A 23,211-nucleotide genomic window follows, 5' to 3' on the forward strand; every position below is an offset into this window, starting at 1 on the left:
TACAGTACACACACCATAACAGCCCATCACCATGAGAGATGGGGTGGCCACGCTCCTCCAGCTCCAGGAATAATGGCTTGCACCTGTTTACTATGTCACCTCTGTTTGCTAATTGTCTCCTTGAGCTACATAGAGAGGAATTGACGGTGTTGTGGCTTTTTGACAGGCGGGTGGGTGTGTGTGTAGGGGTGGTGGGATGGCAGCCCATTGGTATCCTTAGTCAATATGTGATGAAACGACTGGCACCAAATCTAAGAAGTGAGAAAATAAGAACTCTAGTGTTTACTTCTTTTTTATGACACACCTGCCAATATTTTTTAAACACTAGGGTGAAAAGGACATAATAATAGTAGAGGGAGTTTTATTATTTCATGCTGTTGATTTATAATGAAATGTACACAAATAAAGAACAACCAAAAACATATCCTTATCCTGCTTTCCGTGTCAAAATATCATTATATTCTGGATAATGGTATTAAATTCCTTAGAAGTCACTTGATGTGTTGTTATGTGCTGTTGAGCGGTACTTCATGTCGCTGGGTCTACTTGTTTCTTTATTTATTGCCATATCATGGAAAAAAATATTAAATGTTTTGACGTCTTATCTTGCACTCAAGATGGCATACACTAATTCCATCAAGCAATAGAAGTATGTCTCTACAAGTATTTTAAAATTTAAATCAGACCTTTTATGACTTATGCTTGCTCATTGTCTTAACTGGACTTGAGATGAAGGGACTGTGTTCAGCGGAGGGATTGGTCAAAGACGCATTTAGCCTAGCAATGACTGGGGGTCAAAGAGAAACAGCTGGTCTATTTCCACATCATATTTTAGACCTGTAGAAACAAAAAACTGGACATTGTAATTTACTTATCTCACCCACCTGCGATATTTCCTGAAAAATAACAGCTGGGTCTGGTAAGTGTCATAAATTACAGTTCAGAGTAAAATTCTGAAGAAAATCCAGGTGGCTCTGCAGAGCAACAAAGTGTCAACAAGACAGTTTTACCAAATACCAAATGTATATTTTAAAGTAATCATCTCGATCTAGACATCCAATATTTGGAGCAAGTAGCTTGTGAAAATAAGGTTGTAAAAGTAAGTAGTCCACAGCTGTTACTTGTTGTTACATACATTTAATCAACATTTCAGATCTTCTGCTGCTCATCTCATTTTCAGGTTGTGGCTACTGGTTGTGAACATTAATTAGGCTGCCACTTTCAGCTGACACAAGGTGATCATTGGTCTCAACTGAGCATTTGAGTTTTATCATAGTATAAATGTAGTTGTGTGAAAATGTTGAAATGTAAACTAAATCTTCATTACAGGATTCAAACATGAGCCATGATGAAATGTAGGCATTTTACATTTCAGCAGCCATGGATACATTCAAATTTGCATGTAACATAATCACATTTCTACAATACTTGTCATGTGGCATTACAGTCAGGTGACAGGGGTTGCCAAGCCAGAGACTGAATAATTTTGACATTTGTGTCCAATGGATATTTTTACCAAGACGTTGGGAAATGTTCCAGCTGTGTTTGTGGCACCAAAATTAGATATGTTAGACAAAATGTTGCAACATTTTCCAGCTGTGTTTGTAGCAACAGAACCAGGTTTGCTCAAACATGATGTTTTCTGAACCCTAACCAAGGAAATGTTATGTTTCAACATGTCAAATGTAAAGTTTCATCATATCTATCATTTGCAGAAATGTACAATGCCAACATTTATTGTAACACTTGCAATGTTCATGCATTATGTGATGGAAGCCTCAAGGGTTTATTACTGGCTGGATGTCCATTCATTTTAATCTGTCTGGAAGGAAAAATGGTAGCAACTTACTCTCTTCTATAACTTTGTGAAACTTCAGAGCGAGCCACTGACCTACGAACAGACGCTGTAAGGGGCAGCTCCCACATATGAATGTCTCAGCAGTGTTAGTGAGAAGCATGGCACTGCTTAACAACTGCATGCTCAATTGACTTTCTCGGATAAACAAAGATTTAAATGAAATCAAAAGATGCAGGCGTGTAAGTGTGACAGACACCTTTAATATCCTCCCCTTTCCCCGTGATCAATTGGTGTGATCGTACCTGTGTGACTGCCGCCGCTCGAACGAATGCCGGATGTCAGGAAGAGTGCCGACAGCTCCACAGAAGGTAGGACGACAAGAGCCTGTAAACAAAGCACACACACCAGGAAATTCACAGTTACCCACATTTGAAGCTTGACAAGTTTGCCACACAGACAGATGAGAAATACCCATTAAAATATTGTGTGCTGATCCTCTACCCCCCTCAAAACCCCCAACATCTTTATTTTTCCTCAGGACTTCCTGTGAGGACGTGATGTCATTTACACATCCCGGAGTAATCTAACAAATATATGAACTATAATTGCTTGTGCATATCAATCTTGAACTTTTTTCATTTTTTTATTATTATTACTTTATAATTTGACACTATAATATCCAGATCAGGGCGAGGGAATCGCACTGGGACACGTACTGAGAATGCCAAGGTTTATCAATTGAGTGTTAAAATGCAATGTTCGGGAAAAAAAACTCAGAGAGCTTTGTTCTCATAAGCAGAAAACTGTTAGAGGAGCCTACGCAGCACAGCACAGGATGTTATCTGCTCCAGCCTTGAAGCCAGGCCGCTTAACACCAGAAAAATAATCAAGCCAACACAAAGTATGTGCAGTAAGATACTGCCACTCCCCTTTAAACTAGCATGTAACACAGCATTTGAGCTGAAGCTTCACAGAGAGATGTAAAGAAACTGACAGCGACTGGCTTTGACTTTAAATATGAGTCATGATTTTTCAAAATTACAAAAGATAAACCCTGCAAAAAGTTGTTAAGCTTGATTAATGTGGAAGAAGTTTTACAGTTTTTTTTTCTTTGTTGAAGAAGCTAATTGATTTGTTTCTCCTGATTTACCTTTCATCTTTGGTGACATTTCAAATGTTTGCTTAAATCCGTTGAAGTTTGCTTGGATGGTAATCTGCAAGATCTTGCTTATGTATATTTACAGTCAATCTTTAGTGATACATGTTCAGCACAGTGTTGTTTCTGCTCTCTGCTACCCAAAGATCAACTGTCAGTCACAGTGACAGCGATGCAGTGCAGCAGGGATGATGCATTTTTTAAGGCTAACCTGGAAGTTAGCATTGCCCTGGTTCCCTTGACAGAAAAGCTGTTTAATTCCTGTGACACTCTATAGGTGGCGCTCTTTTCTGTGTGTCTTCATTAATGTCGCACATTATCACTTAAAAATTTGAGTGGCAAAGAAGCGCAGGTCTGACAAATTCTCATGACTACTCTGGATGTGGAGAGGCAGCCAGGCACGGAGAAGCTGGCTAAGTCTGCTGCAGGGGGGAGGTGGGGGGGAGGTAGAGGAGGAACACAGATGTGGAGGGTCTGCAGGAGGGCCACCCAGACCTACCCACCACTACTGTTTCAATGGAGCGTTAAGAGTAAAACTCACACTCACATGCAGAGAACACACACACACGCTCACTCACAAAGCCACGACATCGCCTTAAGTCACAATCTAAATTGGCTCCCAAGGGCATACCGACTACCTTGTTCACCAAAGGCATTGTGTATGTTTTCTGAGTGCTTAGCATATGCTGCCGTAACCTGAGATCTCTCTCTCTCTCTGTGTCTCCCTTGCATTCACATACACATGTACACAAACACACAACGTCGCAAGAAGTTGCTCTGTTTTCTCCCTTTACGTATTTCCCACCAGGCCCTTAATTAAATTCAAAATAGTTCACATCTACCTATTAAACCATGTTGCACCAACCGCCCACCAGACAAACCTTGAAAGAGACACAAATACAGGCAGGCAGGGTGACGGGGTGGGGTGGAGGGGGAACAAAGAGACAGGTTGTCTTTTATAAGGAAAGAAAGTGGTAGGAAGAGAAGAGAAACTATAAGGAACTCCTCTCAGATCACAAGCAATGAGGAATGTCACGTCGGCTTTTTATACTGCCATATGATATTGTAGTACTGATGTATGAAAGGTAAACACACTGATTTCCTCTGTCATGTAGAACCTGCGCGAACATGATGATACAGTGTGATTGATGAGGTGTCCATCAGTCAATCAAACAACTCAAAATCCATCAGGTTGATTTTCTGGACACTGTGCAGAGGCTGCTTTCCCTTGAAAATTCAAAAAAATATCTTCTAATTATACTTTATTGCTGTTTTTATGATCAAAACTAAATATGGAGTCACAAAAACAGCTTGCAAACAGTAAAAGGCATATATAGACCTGCTATTGTTCTACCAGAGTGAAATACCTTGTAAAAGCTACTGACACTTGATTGAATCTGCTACATCGATGATTTGATATCAAAACCCACTGCAGAGTAATGGGAAAAGCTAACATTTTAAGACAGTCTAACCTTTCCTGTGTTTACCTTATTAAAGAGTGTGTGCCTTAACTGGTAGTGCAATACACATAAGGGGGAAAACAATGTGTATAAAGCCGGCAGTGTTTAAGCAGGCGAACAGTAAAGTAATAGGCAAGAGCAGTGAAGTGTTGATTCTACAAAAGATGCAGGGGGAAAATTGCACCTTAGTGCACACACACACACACACACACACACACATACAAGCAAACACACATATATGCACATAAACACACACACATTCCCTACCCCTCCTCAATATACTCCCACAACACGGCCGGCTGCCTGGCAGCCGAAGTTAACATTTTCAGAGAAAATATTCTTTGCCTCCAATAGTCCGATGTAATTCATTTTCCATCTCTGTTCATTAATCATTGTTAAAATTAGTGATCCATTTCTTCCACTCTGCCATCTGCACTCAGCTTCCTAACAAACATGACACCTCAGCGCATAATAAAAGCTGACAGCTACGAGGAGGCCTTTCCAAGTAGCTTTCTGCATATGTGCACCTCCATGACTTGATGCCGTTGTCAGACAAAAGTAGGCTATTTAGACCGCTGGCTGGAGAGAGCTGCATATTAGTACACACACACATGTGCATACGCATACATATATGGGCACATGTACATGTACATTCATATGTATGTAAACACTTGTGTGTTCCCAGCCTATGCAGCTACAGTCTGTCAAAGAGGCAAAAAAATCCCAAACCAATAACCTCAGAACTTGAAGTTACATGCACACACTTGCACATGCACCAGCACATACACAAAACAACAGATGTTCCTAACCTTGAATGGAATGTGCTAAAATCCTGATAAGGAAAATCTCCCCTGTATTTCTCAGCAAAGGGGTAAAGTGAGGAAAATGAGCAAAGGGGAAACATAAAAGATATGAGCAATCATGAAAACCAAGAGAGCGAAAGAAACAGAGCGAAGCCTTAAAAGTGTCCTGTTTAGCCCTACAAGGTTTTTGCTTTAACTTCAGCTGCAACAGTGTTGTACTTTTCCATTTGCATTTGCTTCCAGCAGCTGTGGCATTTGTGTGTTTTTGTTGTGATACTGTATATCAGCTCAGCTACACCCTGATTTTAACTTGAGTAAGCTAAGAACTAATTCAGCTAAGTGTGGGACAGTAAGAAAGAGAGGGTGAGGAGAGACTTCCCCTCCCAGGTCACCCAGGCCTCATAAACACCCCTCTGATTCACATAAAAATACCTTGATGGAAAGCTATCGACTCCCCATATGCCCCTGCAGACACGCAGCAGCCTGAACACATGTAGATTCAGGTGTATAAAAGGTAGCAGGTTTAATACAGTGCATTCAATTCAGTATTCCAGTGCATTTATTGCTCACACACTCTTAGTTTAATCAAGCAGAAAGCAAGGAAGCACTCTGATACCTGCGAGTTTAGCCACATTTCTGGGTTAAGGAAGCGAAGTAGACAGGTACAGCCACATCAGAAAGCCAGGCTACGAGTAAAATCTTTTACACTTTACACTCTGTCATTACTTATTTATGATCAAATGTGTTATTTATTGCATAATTTCTATTATCACGGCATAACTTTTCCACCACAAACAAGTGTAAAATCATAAAATATATATCAAAAATCATTCAAAAATTCACCGAGAATACATTTGAATGCCACCCAAGCTTCTTTCTCTGCCTCTCTCTTTTGTGCTCGCTCACTCACACACGCACAGCTTACTCACGGTACCTTCCCCTAGTCTCTTGTTAACACCCCCCCAATGCACACAATACACACACTCAGACACACACACGGTCAGGATCCCTCCCTGGCGAGGTGTGTGTGTCTCTGCCTGAGGCACAGCACATTAATCTATATAATGCCCTCAAAGAGAAGGCTTTTTCACACCGCTAACTGCCAAGGACTACGAGGGGCAGCGGCTGAGCCATGATTCAGCTGTTAGCCCAACTGGCGTCCCTGCGCACACACACTCGCACCCCCCCACCCCCACCCCCCCAACACACACACAATATGTTAGCAAGAATACACACATACACCCTTCACTGGCAAAAAAAAAGACAGCACAGACACCTTTGTGAGCTCGCACACATCAACACTAGAGCTGCTTATCGAACCTCAGTATGTTTTTGCTAAAATATAAAACGTGGAAAAGCATTTAATACGTGATGAGATCTAAATCACAGTTTTGCCAATTTTAGACTATATTTTGTTACATCACTAACGTTCTTGTAAAGGTGCTCGTGTGTAGAAAATATTTGAAAAGTTTAGCTTTTTGGCAAAATTAGAAAGAAGAAAAACATGTTTCTGTTCCTCCCCATGTAAGTCTTCATAAAAGTATTGTTTTGGTACATCAACCCAGCCCTGGTCAGCATTGATCTAGTGTGATTTGTATGAGTTAAAGCTCCATGAGCTGGATTATACATATAAAAGTTTATGCATGCAAAAGTCAAGAGAGTCCCCCATTGACCTGACGGATGAAATTCAGGAAGCAACCAAACGAATAAATACAGACTAAAAGTTGTTCTCTTTGCAGTACCTCCTTCACCGTCAGCAGACACCACAGAAGAAGACAGTTTACTGATGTTACCTTGCAGAATTTCTGGGCTTCACCGTCCTCATATTTCAGTCTGTAACCTCTTGCCAGTGTGTGAAGTTGCCCAGTGCAGATTTAATATTCATTTGTTGCAAGGAGGGCCACAAAACAGACAGCTCCGAGCGGTGATTGGAGGGCCAGTGCTCAGAGACAGACGGCGAGCAGAAGAGCAGCTAAATCATCTTGACATTCACCAAGAAGTAGCCACACAGAAAGCTACTGCTGCTGTTAGTTCTCCCATCGACTAATTTGGTTCTACTTAACCCCTAAACACCCCGTGCATGCACACACACAGAAGTGGACACAAGGCAAACAGAGGCTGGCACACACATACGCACACGCACGAGAACACACACGGCTCACAGTGACATATTTAATTCCAGGTTCTCAGCACATCTGAATTACAGCAGGCTGATGAGGGAGAGAGGGCCAGGCCCCTCCGGACTGATTAGCATCATTTAAGAAAGTCTTCCTTTTTTCTGCCCGCCTCAGCGACCTCTCTCTCCCGCTCTCTCTCTGCCACTCGCCCGGTTGACCCACCCACCTCCCAGCCTACAATATGGGTGGCATCCCCGCCAGCACAAGTCAATATGAAGTACACTCATTTACATCTGACACAGGAGAACGACTCAAGTGCCCGTGCCTCTGGAGCATTTTTACTCCTTCAAGTATTCATAGACAACTGCTTGTTAGCTTTAGATTCTGTTTTCTAAAAGTGTGGACAGAAGGACATAACTAACATATATACGTCAGGCGCCATATGATGCAGTTTTTTTCTGCGCGTGTAAAGTAAATAAGACAGAGCCTGTTTTATTTGTGCATATTTCCCCCCTTCTAAATTATATAAGCCTTGCACATGGCTTAAAATTTTGTAAAGCTTTTCTCAAAATCCTACTTATGGTTGCCATTCTGTGCCAAAAAGTTCATCTGGCCTGTAAATTTAAGCATGGATTACAAATATTCAAATCATGAGCTTACTGTTCAAATAAACATTTCCAACAGGGAGGGGAAAAGTTGCAAGGCATACACTTTCAGCATAATTCCTCCTCTGGCACCTCCCCTCCCCTCGCTCCTAATAAAACAACCACACACAAAAAAAGTGGGGGGGGGGGGGGCAAAAACAAAAGACAGAGTTAAAAGTTTGGCTTCTTCATTTACCGTGCGGCTGGATAAACAGTGTTGATGAAATATGTAATTAATGTAATTGTAACCACCTATGCAATTACAGTCAGCCGGGTGGGCTCGGCTGTGGCCCCGGTACACCCTGCCATAGGACAATAGGGCACCTTATTACAGTTTTAAAAGGGGGAGGGAGGGAGACGGGGGGTTGAAAAAACGGGGGAGGCTTAAGCTGGTCAGCTGCTCACCACATGGTAGAAATAATAAGGACTGAAGTCACAATCATTTCAGCTTTGGTTTAGCTTCGCTGATTACTGTACTTTATACTGGACAATACAAACACCTGACACACTGCTGGGCCGTGTCATCTGTGATATACATATTAAACCACTGAATACAGTGTGTGAGACTATTCTGCAGTGCTGGAGGTACTTGTGTACTTGGTGTCAGTAGAAAAACTTTGTAGTTAAAATACTCAATTAGAAGTAAAAGTCCTGCATTCTAAATGTTAGTTGAAGTATATAAGTATTATCTGCATAATGAAGTACTCAAAGCTGAAAAAGTGCCCTTGTGAATGTTATGTTATCATATATTATATTATTATTGCTAATGCATTCATGTGTAAGCAGCACTTTATTGTTGTAGCTGGTCAAGAGGAGGAACTACTTGATATACTGTAATATACTGTCGTAATGCATTCTCTTTTATGAATTGATGATACTTTAATATACAATCATAATTTCATCACTAACCTGTGAAAACCATGTATCTCCAAAATGTCAACTTTTCATGAAGCTTGTAAAACAGGCCTTTTTCCGCCATGTTTCGGATAATGAAGGTTTTTTGTAAAAGGGTTTATTCAACTTAAGAAGTGGGAGAAATTTCTCAACCCATGGAGATACGTGGTTTTCATAGGAAAGTCACAACAACAGCTGGAGTGGAGTGAGATGTTTCCCTCTGTGGACTAAGTACTTAGTTTCTTTCTACTAGTGCGTAAAAACTGTTATGACTTGATTTAATGCACCTATACTTACTACTTGAACATTTTGGTATTCTCAGTGCACTGTACCTGCTTTCACACTAACCTGCAAACACCACCCGCTGAAGCCCCAAAGGACGCTCAGATTAAAACCAGTCCTGGTCCCATGTACAGACAGCTATGAATCATAAATGAAGAGAAATGTAGCATCAACATATTGTCACCTAAAGACAAGTCAAAATTTGGGTTAAGGTGCAGGCCACTACCCAGGCGCATTCATACTGGCAGCCGGTGTTATCCCAGGGATTAAAATAGACTTTTCTCTGCTACCCGCCCCTGCCCAGCATTAAAGTCTTCCACATTTGCAAAATTGCAAACAGATGCAACTCAAGTACCTGCAAATAATCTGCCAAGACCAATTTCAAAAGGGAGATTTCAGAATATGTGGGAGTCATTAGAGGGAGTATTATTTCAGCGATGAGCGCGAGAGGGCCAGCCGTGTTTCACCCAACCAGATGGGTTCTGTTGCCTTTTATTCAGGAAGAAAGAAGCCGACGTGTTCTTCATCTCCCCCATTCTCCCCAAATGAAGATATATAACGTGTATGAAACAATTACGGCAGAATATTGGAAGTTTCAGAAGCAACCAAAGAATGTCAAATTTCTTTTCGAGTTTCTCAAAACAATCTTTTCATCTTCTTCCCAGTGAGGATGCTTTTGGATGGGGGCTGAGGAGGGGAGGGAGGGCTGGGGGGATTTTCAATGTAAACGAGGATACAGACAGAGATCTGAGGCTTTTATTGTTTTGTATTGAGTGTTAAATATGAAAAAGAATTAAAAGGTAGACGCCTTAAAAGGGGCCTGTGGCGTATGTAAATGAAATATGTTTCAGAGGCGTAATTTGCAACTGCTGCTGTTGTTATTTTTCAGACGGTTATCTGAAGTTTTTCTGGTCGCCTCAGTGCAGCTTTAAAGTGGCACACAACAAAGCGTTCACCAATTAAAGACGATTTTTACACCAAGAACTGCAGCAAACTTCATTAGATTCTCCAGCCAGCCGCTGACAAAAAGCCTATCAGAATGCATCTTTAAGTGTTAGTAATGAATAATGTATAATCAAAACACACTTTTTTTCTCAGACACTAGCCATTCACAACATCTAGCAGCCCTTATAACAAATTAAATGTTTATATCAAATGGAATTTGATTAGGTGAGTCTTGCTAGTAGGTTATTATTGCTAGTAGGGAAGCAGAATAACAATCTAAGGCACTTTAAAAAATGATCAAAATCACCAAGCCCTTGAAACAATACACATTCAATCAAATTCTTCATAATTGTAACAGTAGGAAACATTTTAGGCATTCCACCCACAACAAACAGGCTTTGTTCTCCTGTTATGAGAGGCAGCGAGGGGACACAATCAAGTGCGTGAGAAAGCCAGGAACGCAGGATTTCAAGCAATTCCTCCCTCTTTCTCTTTCTCTCTTTCTATACCCCCCCACCACCACCCCTCCCTCTCTTTTTCAGGGTCGCCCATATTATTTGCTTCCTGTCTCATTGTAGCTGGCAAAAAGAGAATTTGGTAATTGAGTGGTACAGAACATGTGCCCTCCCTGCTCGCAGATGACAGATGGATTATAAAAACTTCAAAGGCGAGCATTTGGAGCACCAGGGGAGAGATGCTAGGTATTTGAACTATCATTCTTTACCCAGGAGACAATGACTGCCTGACATGGTGCATACATCAAGGAATAGTGCAACGGCACAGACATAATCCAACACACACATGCACACACACCCCTCCTTTTACTCCTCTTCCATCTCTCTTCCTCTCCTCTCTCCCCGCGCTATATATTTAACATCCTGTTCTGAGCAACTTTGCGCCAAGCACTGGAACATAACAAGTGGGGGGTAACACTGAGAGTCTGGAGGAGAAAGGAGGCAGCACCAGCAGGGCAGAGAATCTTATCTTTGCATTTCTCTCCTCTTGACTTGTCACCTTTGCAGGTTTTTGCTGCTTTCAGGGTTTAAACTGTGGCCTTTACCCTGGTCGGTAAAATAATCTGAGTTTAGCTTGAACAGTTGCTTTGTGCTTTAAAAATACAGCCAGATTAACAGGCCTCGAGGAAAACTGTAAGCACTACTGTATCGTAAGTGAAGGGGAGAATGGTGGGCGGCGACGCCTATAATCATCTTATAAGCATGATTTATGAAAAGGGCCATCTGCTTTGCCTTACTTAAGCACGGAGGCAACCTTTAATAATATAAGGACATGAGGGAAGGAGGGGATGGTGGGGGTGAGAACAAACGAGTACAAACAATGACACACACACGCGCGCACACACACACACACACACACAGATTTCCAACCAAGTGGTAACCCGAATGCAAGTTCTCCTCTCTTCTTCTTTCTGTCTCCTGTCCTCTTCAGTATCCAGCCATTAGTTCAGATGGCAGCTAATCACTGGTGACCTCCCCGTCACACCAGTTAACCCCGACCCCTCCCCTTGACCCTGAAGGAATTACCAGCCTCACTGTAACCCCCCCCCCCACACACACACACACACACACACACACACACACACACACACACACATACACACATACACACGCACACACACATTCACTCATGCATACAACTCACAAACTACCTTGCAGACAGAAAAAAACTCTCCCTCTCCCCCCTAAAAATTCCTGTCTATGATTCTTACATGACTCACAGCTGCACAGGATCATTGCCAATTAATCGTTTGGTCACAAAAAAATGCCACCGCAAGCTTCTACAGTCCAAGTTTACATTTCTAAATATTTTGGGTTTTTTTTCCAACCAACGGCCACCAACACCCAAAGATATTCAGCTTGGAATAAAAAAAACAAGCAAATAATTACATCTGAGATGTTGGAACCAGTAAGTTTTTCTTTTTTACTTAATTGATTTGTTGATTGTCAGAAAATGTATTGATTAATGAACTAGTTGTTTCAGGTCTTAATTATTTCATTGTTGATTTATGATAATCTTGATTACAATGATTGATTTTTATTTTATTTATCATTGATCTCTTGGTTGATCTCTTCAGATGGCCTGATTTTTCAACCAAACCTTAAGACATTCAATTTTTAAAAACCTAAAAAAAAAACAATAAATGTTAACAATAAAGAAACTAAACCCAAATACTTATATATATTGATCACCAAAATTGTTGTTGCTTAATCCGATTGTATCAGCATTAGTTTGAGCTGTTCTTCATAATGAAATGAGCCTGGTGAAATCCTTAATTCTTTCCTTTGCACATAGTAAAAAGCAAGGAACAAAGTGAAACCAGGTAAGTGATATCATAAAACATTTCACACATGAACAACAACAACATCTCAAAGCCATGTGGTACTGCCTTGACTGGCATTCATGCCCCAGCTGCTGCCCTTTGGCTTCACTGTGACCTGGAAATGGCTCCCAGCAAGATCTTAAAGAGCAACAGCGGCAGAGTTGGAAGGAGGATATGGGTGGCGGCGGTGGTGGTATCATAATGAGGCATACGGCATATACTATTGTGCTCCAAGCCACATACACACACATGCACACATTCCTACAAGAGCACATAGACGCACACACACACACACACACACACACACACACACACACATGCCCCTCCCCATGTGGTCACCTTTTCAGTGTCCATCAGGATTGTCGGCCTAATCCTCGTCGGATCATCTCATCAATGCCTAGGCTGTTTATGTGTAATGGATCCCATCAAACTCCCCCCCATGCTCCCCTTTGCCCCCTCGGCTCTTTCCACTCCTTCCCTGCCTCCCCCCAGGTCTCCAAACATCCCCTCCTCCCTCCTTCATAACCGTTCGTACTGCTCCTCAAAGGAATAACTTTTTGATTACCTTATTTTATTTTCGCTTTTAAATAAGCTGTCATAGATTTATTTCTTCATTAAATGTTGTGTGTTGTGTCAGTGCTACGCATATAATTATAAATACAAAGGCAAGACGTACTGAAAAACTAATGTTTTCAGGTAAAAAGTGCGTCTTTAAAAACCTTGATTGGAATGTGGTTTCAGAGGTTTCTCCACTTGTAGAGGTCAAATTAATTGAATTGATTTTTAATGAAATTTGTATAGATACAGTACTGAGCATAGGCTTTAACAAAAGACATTGATATCGTCATTATTGTTATTCTGGTATGTAAAGTTGAGCAGTACTTTTCATACCACTCACTTTTGGGTCTGACAGAATTCAAAATAAATTCCAGATTTCTGCTCCGCTGTATAATTTTCTTGACAAACCTGTCATGGAAACTGTATAATGGTTTGTCTTTCCACCCTTCTCATCCTTCCTCACTCTCTTCATCCTCCTCCTCCTCCTCCTCCTCCTCGTCCTCGAAGCCTCACAGCATGTGTAAGCAGAAGCGCACGTGCTCCCTTCGCCCTCATTACGAGCTAACTACGCTGTTAGATTAAAAGCGTGTACAGAGAGGAAGACAGAGAGAGAAAGAATGAAAAGAGAGAGTTAGAGAGAGAGAGAGAGAGAGAGAGAGAGAGGAGGAAGAGGTGGGGGGAAGTGAGGAACGGGCCGAACCTCCATAATTAAGATCACTTCACAGATTACCTCCGGCAACAAAAGCACGGCAAGCGGCCGCCCGCAGCCACAGAAATTGGATGAAAAAGGGGTGTTGAGGAGGAGACTGACCTCCGCTGCTCTCCTCCGGGCTCCACACGAACACAAGCCATGGCTGGATCAAATGCCCCTCCCAGCAGTAACTGACACACATAGACACACACACACGACAGGTACTGGTACATGCTGTAGAGGCAGAGAGACAGCAAGCGGAGGGAAAGCACGCTTCTTACAGGCAGAGGCAGACACACACGTAGAGGATTCAACATCTGAGGGGTTACATTTTATTACAGGCCACATATCCCAGAACACACAGAGAGCTAGCTACGCTGCAGGGAGAGGAGATCCATCCACTGGTGTACACCCTCACCCCCAACTGAGTCTGAAAAAACTCCTCCAAATATGCTGCCACCTTCATGATATTTTGAGGAATAGACTGCCAACATGATAGTCAGTTATCAGTTGCAATTTATTTTACTATTTAACAATAACCAGCTGTGCCTTATACTTTTACACTGGTGTATCTGTTGGCATGTTTGATTCTTGTGGGGCACAGCATTTGTAACACTACGTGGAAGACAGCAGAGCTATAAAAACCCCAAATGTCCTATTTGAAAATACCACTAGGAGGCTGATGTGATGTCTTTTTCCCTCACTCGGAAGCCAGTTTTACCATAAATCTGATGTTATGCAAGCATGGTATTATACCTACCTAAAGGATCCTGTCACCAATGAGCTTCCAAACTGACCAGCTGTCAAACCAACACTTCAGATTTTTTTTTTCTTAACCTTCTCTCCATCAATTCCCATATCCTCACCCTCACAGTTCTCCTGCGCTGTTCACCTCGCCCTCCTCAGTCCGCCTCACTCCCATCCCGCAAACCAACCCTGATCTCCGGTGAGCAGAGGGGAGGCCATTTACTCTAATCACAGGGATCCAGCAAGAGCGCCTCAAAGCCCTCGGGGGCTGATCGGCAATCAGAGAGACGGAGGCTATGAGGGAGAGAGAGAGAAATAAACTCCACCTCAACATCAGATTTGTGGAGCAAACCTCTCCGATGCCTAATACGAAGCAGCTCTGCCATGAGATCGTCCTGATGGTGTGTAGGCAGGATGAGGGGTGTTTGCAAGGATATGAGCACAGAGTTGAAGGACTTCCTGTGACAGAGCAAGTTTCGGTCATGGGGGTCACAGGGAGGGTGAAGTGTGCAGGCGCTCAATCAGGACAGGAAGCGGGGCAATAAGTGTGCAAGTTACTGTGCTGTGGCACAGAATACGGGTTATCAATTTCAACAATTTAAGAAATCCTCAAGCAGGTTAAAAGTCTGGCTGAAAGGATCACTATTCTCACTATCATTACCTCATTTTCATAGTTTTTTCTGTTATGATAAGATTTCAGTAGTCAATAAATTATAAATATGAGAAAAATTTTAATTAAAAACTTAAAAAAACAAAAACTCAGCACACCTGAAATGATGGTATAATCCCTCACCACATTAAAAAACTGTATGCATGCAACTAGTACAGCAAGTACCATGAAGTCAGTTTGTGGAGCTGGACTCTCAACACTCCCATTCATTCCGATGAAAACACAAGACTTTACATTGAGATGACAGCAACACATAAAAATAACTTCTCACCAACACCACGGACACATAGTAGTTTGGTTTACTAGTCTCTGGAGTCCACTTGAAGGACACATTCCCCACATGTATGATGTGTTCCGTAGCTTGTGGCAGTGTAGTGTCAGCGCGGTCACAACAAACTGGAGGTACACTCAGCACAGAGCCTACATGCGCAACCCCTGTTGACGAAATTTACATTACATGGAGCCGAGCATTTCCTTACGGACCATCGCGCAATCGTGGCGGCAGAATGTGTAAGTTCAGCTTTACAGCAGCCTCATAGTCCATCCAATAGTTTGACTATTCCACAAAAACAAATGTCAATAATGCTCAAGGAAAATCAAGGGATCATCATCGTCAGAAGGCTTCATCCTCTGGGGATCATTAATGTAATAGTTGTTGAGATATTTTACTGTTGGACCAACCAAACATTGCCATCCCTACTGCCATGCATGGCAACACATTTATGATAAAATAGTGATGGTTTAATTTGTTAGCATTTTGAAGCGTATTGACAACATTTTACATATGTGGCTTTTATTATGGTGTTCTGTGGGGAAAAGGCTTTTTGATCAATGAGGGATTTTGTTGTTGCAGTACTGTGCTCGGTCACTGAGACGGCTTTGCCTAGCCGTGCCACATGCAGCTCAGTGGGTTTGTTTAAAACCCGTCCAGTTGTCTGACTGCTCATGTTCCTTCCCTTGTCTGACTTCTTTTTAACAATGTCACCTCACACCAAGTCTCAGCAATTACTTTGGTAAGTACAACCTACAGTTAGAAGAGCAACATGAGATCAAAGTTGTCATAAACTTGAACTTGAAATGTGAACTATAAAATGTGATGGTCCTGCCTGTGATTTGGTACAAAACCTCTTACAATTTTGACTTACTATGATACACTGCACAGTCAGAACAGAGTAATAAACAAATTCAAGTCTTCCATGTCCTCTTCCAATTCTTCCTTTAATGGGTGTCATAGAGTGACAGAAGGTTAGAAACAGCGAATCTGTTCAAAATGTCCCTCCAGTTTTTGGGACACACATTGTGAACGGGTGATCTCACTCCCACCCTTCAAGCCTATCAGTGTCATCAACCACACCATGGATGCAAATGCCCCCCGTCTCTCTCTGTGCAGATCTGACAGTCCTGTTTACCAAAGCAGCCGACAGACAAGCCGAACAAGAGCCCGGGCACTTCCACTTAACTCTTTCCCATTACAACGATTGGTGTGAACGACACAACAAAAGAGATAAAATGCAGTTCTGAGCCAAAGAAAACAACTGCAGCTCACGATCAAGAATAATAATAATTTTAAAAAAAACACTAGGATGAAAACAAAAGAGGAAGAGGCAGATGAGGGGGAGGTGGTGGGGGCAGGAGAGAGAGAAGATGATGAGGTAGGCCCTTTGAAAATAGAAATAAAAAAGATGATTTGAGAAAACTGTTGGAAATTGCAGGAGACCTGTTAAAGGTTTCTGTTTCAGCAGGGGTGGGAGCGCATCTTATGACTTAAAAAGAGGTATTAAAGGAAAGAGCTGGGCGCCGGGGGAATTCTCCCACGTCGGAGAGCTCTCTTTGTAAATTCAACCCCAGTAATAAGGCAGATAAATAATAGATAAATAGTATTTAGCTCCCACCTTGAACAACACTTTTTAAAGTAGTTCATAAAAGACTGACAGCTCTTGACGAACAAACGCACTTACACAAACACACAAGCATGCGCATGTACATGTAATGTGTATTTTACCTAATTAAATAAAACACCAGGTGGGATCGACTGATTGTTTGTGTGTGTCTCGGTGTGTGTGTGCATGGACAAGAAAAGAAGACGCAGTGAAGACAAGAGAGGCTCAAATATTTTTGGATGAATTTCATTATGTTCGTATTTATTATTAGTGCTTTCATCAGTTACTGATGGCTGGTGTAGGTGCAGAAAAGTAAAAGACCGTACGACAAAGGTGTTTGTCTTGCAAACACACAATACATGTCAAGTTAATTATTGGTTTCTGAAAGAAAAGAGCATTTAATTTATAGTCGCTCTGGTCTGCATAACAGAAACAGAACTGAAGTAAAGTTAAATGTTTCATATAAACTTGTAAAATGTTCAACGTTTGGCATCACAAGTTCAGCATCAAATTTTGGTTTTGTATCTGCGGTGAGGTGTAACTACTGTGGTGCCCTGTCATGAATACTGTATATTAGGGGTGTTACTATATTTACAACCATCATTAATTAATGTAACATGTATCATTAATTAAACAGCTAATTGTTATTTCACTGTTAACAAACAATGAAATGCTTTATAAACCATGTATTAAGCAATTGTGTATTGCTTAAAATGCATAATAGTTGCAACTAATGTCTATAATGCTTTGTAAATGGTAAATAAATACTGCATAGTTCATCTAAGAACATTATAAAGCTGCGACTGATGTTTATAAACCTCTACAATTACTAAATAAATAGTTTATAACGCATTTCATTGTTATTAACAGTGAATTAACTATTCATTTACCATGTATTAATGATGGGTATTATAAAGCCTTACCACATTTATTTTCTTCCAACTCTAGGAAATGAGATTTATGCCCCCTCCCCACTCCAATAATTTGTGTACAGTCCGAAAGCTTGTCCAACGTTCTCCAGTATTAAACAGAGGCCTTTTACTGTCTTACGGTTATATTTCCAGAAAATAAAAATCATAAAAAAGGACTTGTTTTTGTATACCCTGTCCTCAAATAAGAGCAAGAATAAACAAGTAGACATATATTTACCTTAAAAAGAAAAAAAAAAAAAAAAGCACAGTAGCAACCTTTGCGTCTCATAGCAGCTATGCCTCAGAGATGTGGTCGCGGCTGCACCAGGCGTTTACAGAAGGCTGTGTGTTTAAACGCCTGGAATGCTCATTTGCCTTTTGGGTTTACTTATTTACTTTTGCATAAATGGAGAACAGTACTGTGGTATTAAAGGGGCTTCTCAGGGGGAAAGTTGTGTGTTTTTGAAATGCAGCCTTTTTTAAATGCTCCCTCAGTTTGCTATATTAAGGAATGTTGATGATTAATGCAACATAGATCTAATTTCTCTTGATTAAAAAACATGAATTAGAAAAATAATGCCAGACTCGAGATGAGCTCAACCCCAACCACCCCCACCCCCTCACTCCCCAACACACACACACACACACACAAGCACCCCCACCCCTAACCCCCCACCCGCCTCCCTCACTCAAAGTCATCAGATACAAAATGAGCATCCAGGCTAAAATGAGCAACAAATAATCACAAAATTCCCAATAGCCAAATATGAAATGTAAAATGACTGCCTTGATCAACTTGAGCCCAGTAATCTTTAGCACCAGCCACAGCTGTACCACCACTTCTGTCACTTGAAATAAAAACCTAAACCTTTCAGGGCTTTCGATTGAGTCTTTAATTCAGCCTGATGTGACATTAAAACCCTTTGGTTGACTTCCACTGGCTGTGACAAATGTACCAGCGCTTAATAGAGGTGTGCAGACAGGCCGGCATTTCAGTGACTTTTATCAAACCGAATTTATCAACGCAGGCTCCCAGGATCTGTGGCAGCAGCTTGTTCAGAAGGAAGCCTACAGATACCGTTAAGTACATCATCCCTCCTCTCTGTCTCACTCCTTCTCCCCTTCTGCTCACTGCTTCTCTCTGCGAGTGTTTTTTCCCGCTCTGTCCTGTCATCGCTCTGCCTACTGTGTATTTATCTCTTTTCTCTCTGGATCCACCGCTACATGAGCACGCCGCTTTTGTAGGCTAATACGGATGTTTTCTGGCTGCCAATTGTCACATTGAGTTAAGAACAATTTAAAGAACAAAAAAATCCCAAATCACTTGTTTTGTATGTATGCTCAAACCATCGTGGGACACTTAAACTCTCCACTGACACTCCACTGGGGCTATGATAGTAGTTAACAGTGTGTTGTCAGACCAGAAAAGACGTCACGATTGTTTCATTTTTAGTAAAAAGGTGAGATTGAAACTGATGAATCATTCCAACCAGCATGGAGATAATTCACATGTGCGAGAAGAAGACACCAGCACAATTGTAAGAAAGTCACTCACCAGTTTCTTCATCTGGAGAAAAATCTAATGTTCGGATCACCGGGACATCAGCTAAAAGAGTGTCAAATACATTTTTTTATCAATTGATCTCACAATTAGGCTACCTGAAAATGGTGGAAAAGCTTCCCCTCTCTGTCAAGTATTTCCTCCTCTTTAATTCTCTCCAGTTACAGGACAAGTGTTTGGATTCCTGATCACTTTAATGTGATTTCCAGGCCAATTTCATAAAGTCGAGAAATTAATCACAGCTTGCAGGGTGTGGCACTTAATAACTAATCGGCAACTTATTGTCATTTTAGCGATGATAAAGATTCATGAATGGAGGAGCAGATGGTATAAATGAGAAGTGAGGGCAAAAGAAGAGAGGAAAAAGAAATGATAGCTAGAAAGAATGAGAGATGAGAGTGGGGACAGAGGATGGAGAGGCTGCAGAAACAAGAGTGAAATGGTGGAGTGAGGAGTGTGATAAGGAGGCCTTTGAAGGGTCCTCTCAGATGCTGCGATTGCTCAGTTCAGCGCCGTTAGAGCCTCTGAGGTACTTGAACCTTGCCTGCCTTTCCTCCACCTCTCTGTAGAGCTGCTGCCCTGCAGGCCACCTGTAAACCGCTTTGACACATGATCCACTCCCACGGATGTAGAGTGGAAACACAAACACACATACACACACTCCGAGAGAGAGAGAAACTGCTGCATGCAGGCAGCTAAGCGCGCACAAATGCTTTAACGCATCATCAACGTTGGGTTGTTTTTTAACATTAGCACTCGATTAACAACTGGCTGTCCCACTTTTGAATGGAGGGGCACTCAGAGCAGAAACAAGAGAGCTACCTAATAGTCTACTCTCATGATGCGTTGATTAAAACATTTTTGTTTTTTTCTTCCTTTTATCTGTCTCTCGCTGTCACTTTGAAGCAATGGATCCTTCAGCGAGACAGGATAAATAACCTGCTATTATTATCTGAGGCCCTCACACTGACATGAAAGTGGCACCGGGAGGAGTTTAACCTTCCCCTCCTTAAGGCCGAGGGAAACATCGGACACGTTGGAATTCAATTAAGCAATTAGATGGATGCCGCAAAGAAGTGGCAGGGAAAGTGAATGTCATATTTCAGGCAAACACACACACAAATGCACATAAAAAAAAACAAATTATCACTAGAAATTCAAGAAATTCAAGAAATTCCTAATTCACATGAAAAGAAAAAACGCATATGTAAGAAAAAGTAGCACTCAGTGACTGCAAGAAAGCTCCAAGCAACCCACACCAACCCTGAAAAAGAAAAAAATGACGGCTCCTGATTAGGCATTGTCAAAATATTTGTGACGGAGGAATTCCACTAGGCGAGCGCAGAATCGGCTCCTCTACAAAAGAGCCATCTTCCCTGAGTAACAAGTTGGTGCAATGAGTGTCGACAGAAGAGGAGCTGAAATCCCCCCCAGGCTAGAGAATATCCCGCTATTGTAGTCTTAACCCGCGAGACCTGGCGGGGAATGTACAGCTTTCACAGTCACTTCTCATCCTATTTGTAGCACTGCCGCTGATGTGCGAGCGCCTGGGCCAGAGCAGGTCACCCCACCACCACACGTTTTATCTCTCTGTCTACCTGACTCTTCCAGCTATCAACACCTTTCCCAAGTCCAATAAATATTTGAGGGGGCATTCATCTACATCGTGTTATTTTCTCCACCCACCCCCCCAGCCCTCATGCCAAACCACTTTTTTCATCTCACTTTTTGTATTTTTTGTTCCACAAGGCAAGTTTCATTAAAGATCCAATTATGCAAATCAGGTGCTGGAGAGGCAGTTGAATATGCACTATAATGGTGTACAGTAATCGTTCGACACAATATACGGCATCCGGGGCCAGATTTACGAGCGCAACAGTACTGCAACGCCTCCATCCTTTGGTGAAAACCTCTTGATCATAATTAAAGGTGCAGGAGTTCTCCCCAGCATCCTCACACCCTCCTTTTTCTCCCTCTTCTCCTCTCCCTCCATCTTGTGCTCCTTTGGCATGCTCATTAACAGAGGTCTGGGAAGTTTACAGAGGTCACATCCGAGAGGTGGACCAGCTAAAGAGCAGACATGACATGCGATGCAGTCAGCAATGGTATGTGAAGTGGGTAATAGACATAACCTGCCTCACACACATGTATAACCTTCCATCTCATCAACACTGGAGGTATTTACCACAGTCTTAGCTGAGCGTGACTGAATGTTAAGCAGTAACAATTCTCTGCTTCAGGACCTCTGATTGATGTGTGCTTGCCCGTTTGTGTTAAGCTGTTGTCTACGGAAATGACACAGCTGAAAACGCAGCGTCTTTCGACACATCAAAAGAGAAAACGGTCCTGACATTGCATGACGCATCCTTAAATCCAAAATGCTAATGAACTTCGAGGAAAAAATACCAAACTAAAGCCAAACTCAATAATGCCTTAATGCCAAGGGAGCTCAGCAGGGAAGCCGGGGCAAACAAAGGAGGAGTATCACGGGTTGTGAGGATAAGGTGTTTTTTTCATTACATTTTTTCAGGACACATTCCTTGTTGGTGTTATGTGAGCGTCAACTGATTCCACAGAAAGGGAGAGAGAATGGGCAAGGCCAGAGCATCGCCTGGACAATGGACTGTCTCAAGGCTGACACACACACTATATGGGTTAAGGTGCTCATGTACACACTGATCTAAAATTGTTGCAAATGCTCACACATGCACCGGCCTGTATGCATGCACATTCTCATTTATTTATTAAAGTCTGGTAGTGAAAAAAAATAGATCCTCCTCGCGCCCACTTCCATTCCCATCTCTCCCTCCAAGACCACTTTGATTTCTCCCTTTCCTCTCTTACCATCCAAACCCCAGCTGCCCCCACCACCCCAGCCCAGCTCCCCTGGCTGCCCAGACAAGCAGACGCTCCTTGCGATGGCACCCCGGCATGAAAGGACTCAAGTCAAGCCTGTCTGTCAGCACCTCATCTGCCCTACACCCTTTATTCTTAGATCAAAATGACGTCTGTGATTACCCCCATACCACCACCACCACCCCAACCAATCTAACCCACTGCTCCTCCAACCCTTTAACTCCCAATCCTTATCAAGCTCTCAGGGCAAAGAACATACCGGGGAAAAGATACCGTACACTCCAGCTCACAAGCAAAGGCTGAGACGTTCACACAGTGTAACCCATGCAACAACTGAACATAAACTCTTATTTAAACAATGATTCAGTAAATCCGATCATTCATACAGCTAGATTTAATTGATAGCATATTCATTTCAGGCTAATGGCATCTTACACATTTTCTATTGCTTTTTCTATTATTCAATAACTGAGTCCGAGGTAATGCATTTTCTTTACATTCTGTCACAGTTTTTATCTTTCCTAACAAAAGCGAAGTGTTACATTTAAAGTTGGACAAAGAAAAATAACTACAACACGATGAGGCTGTCGGACATCATCATGCCGTGCAAAGGATGGATAAATTATATTCATCAGTTTACAAATTCATTTCACAAAATTAGATCCAGAAAAGGCCTAATAATGAGCAAAGGTCAGAGACACTAACTTCATAAAACTTTGAGGTCATTCACACAACCTTCCATTTATCACCACAGTGGAATAAATCATAATTGCTGTTCCTTCTAAATGTTCAGCATCACACCCCGTGGGCTCATAGCGGTGAAAAAAAAATCTAATCTCACATATTCAATGACAGAAATTCAAACAAATGTGATAAAAATCTCATCGTTTGAGATTTCTG

Source organism: Pagrus major, chromosome 4, assembly GCF_040436345.1.
Source record: "Pagrus major chromosome 4, Pma_NU_1.0".
NCBI lineage: Eukaryota > Metazoa > Chordata > Actinopteri > Spariformes > Sparidae > Pagrus > Pagrus major.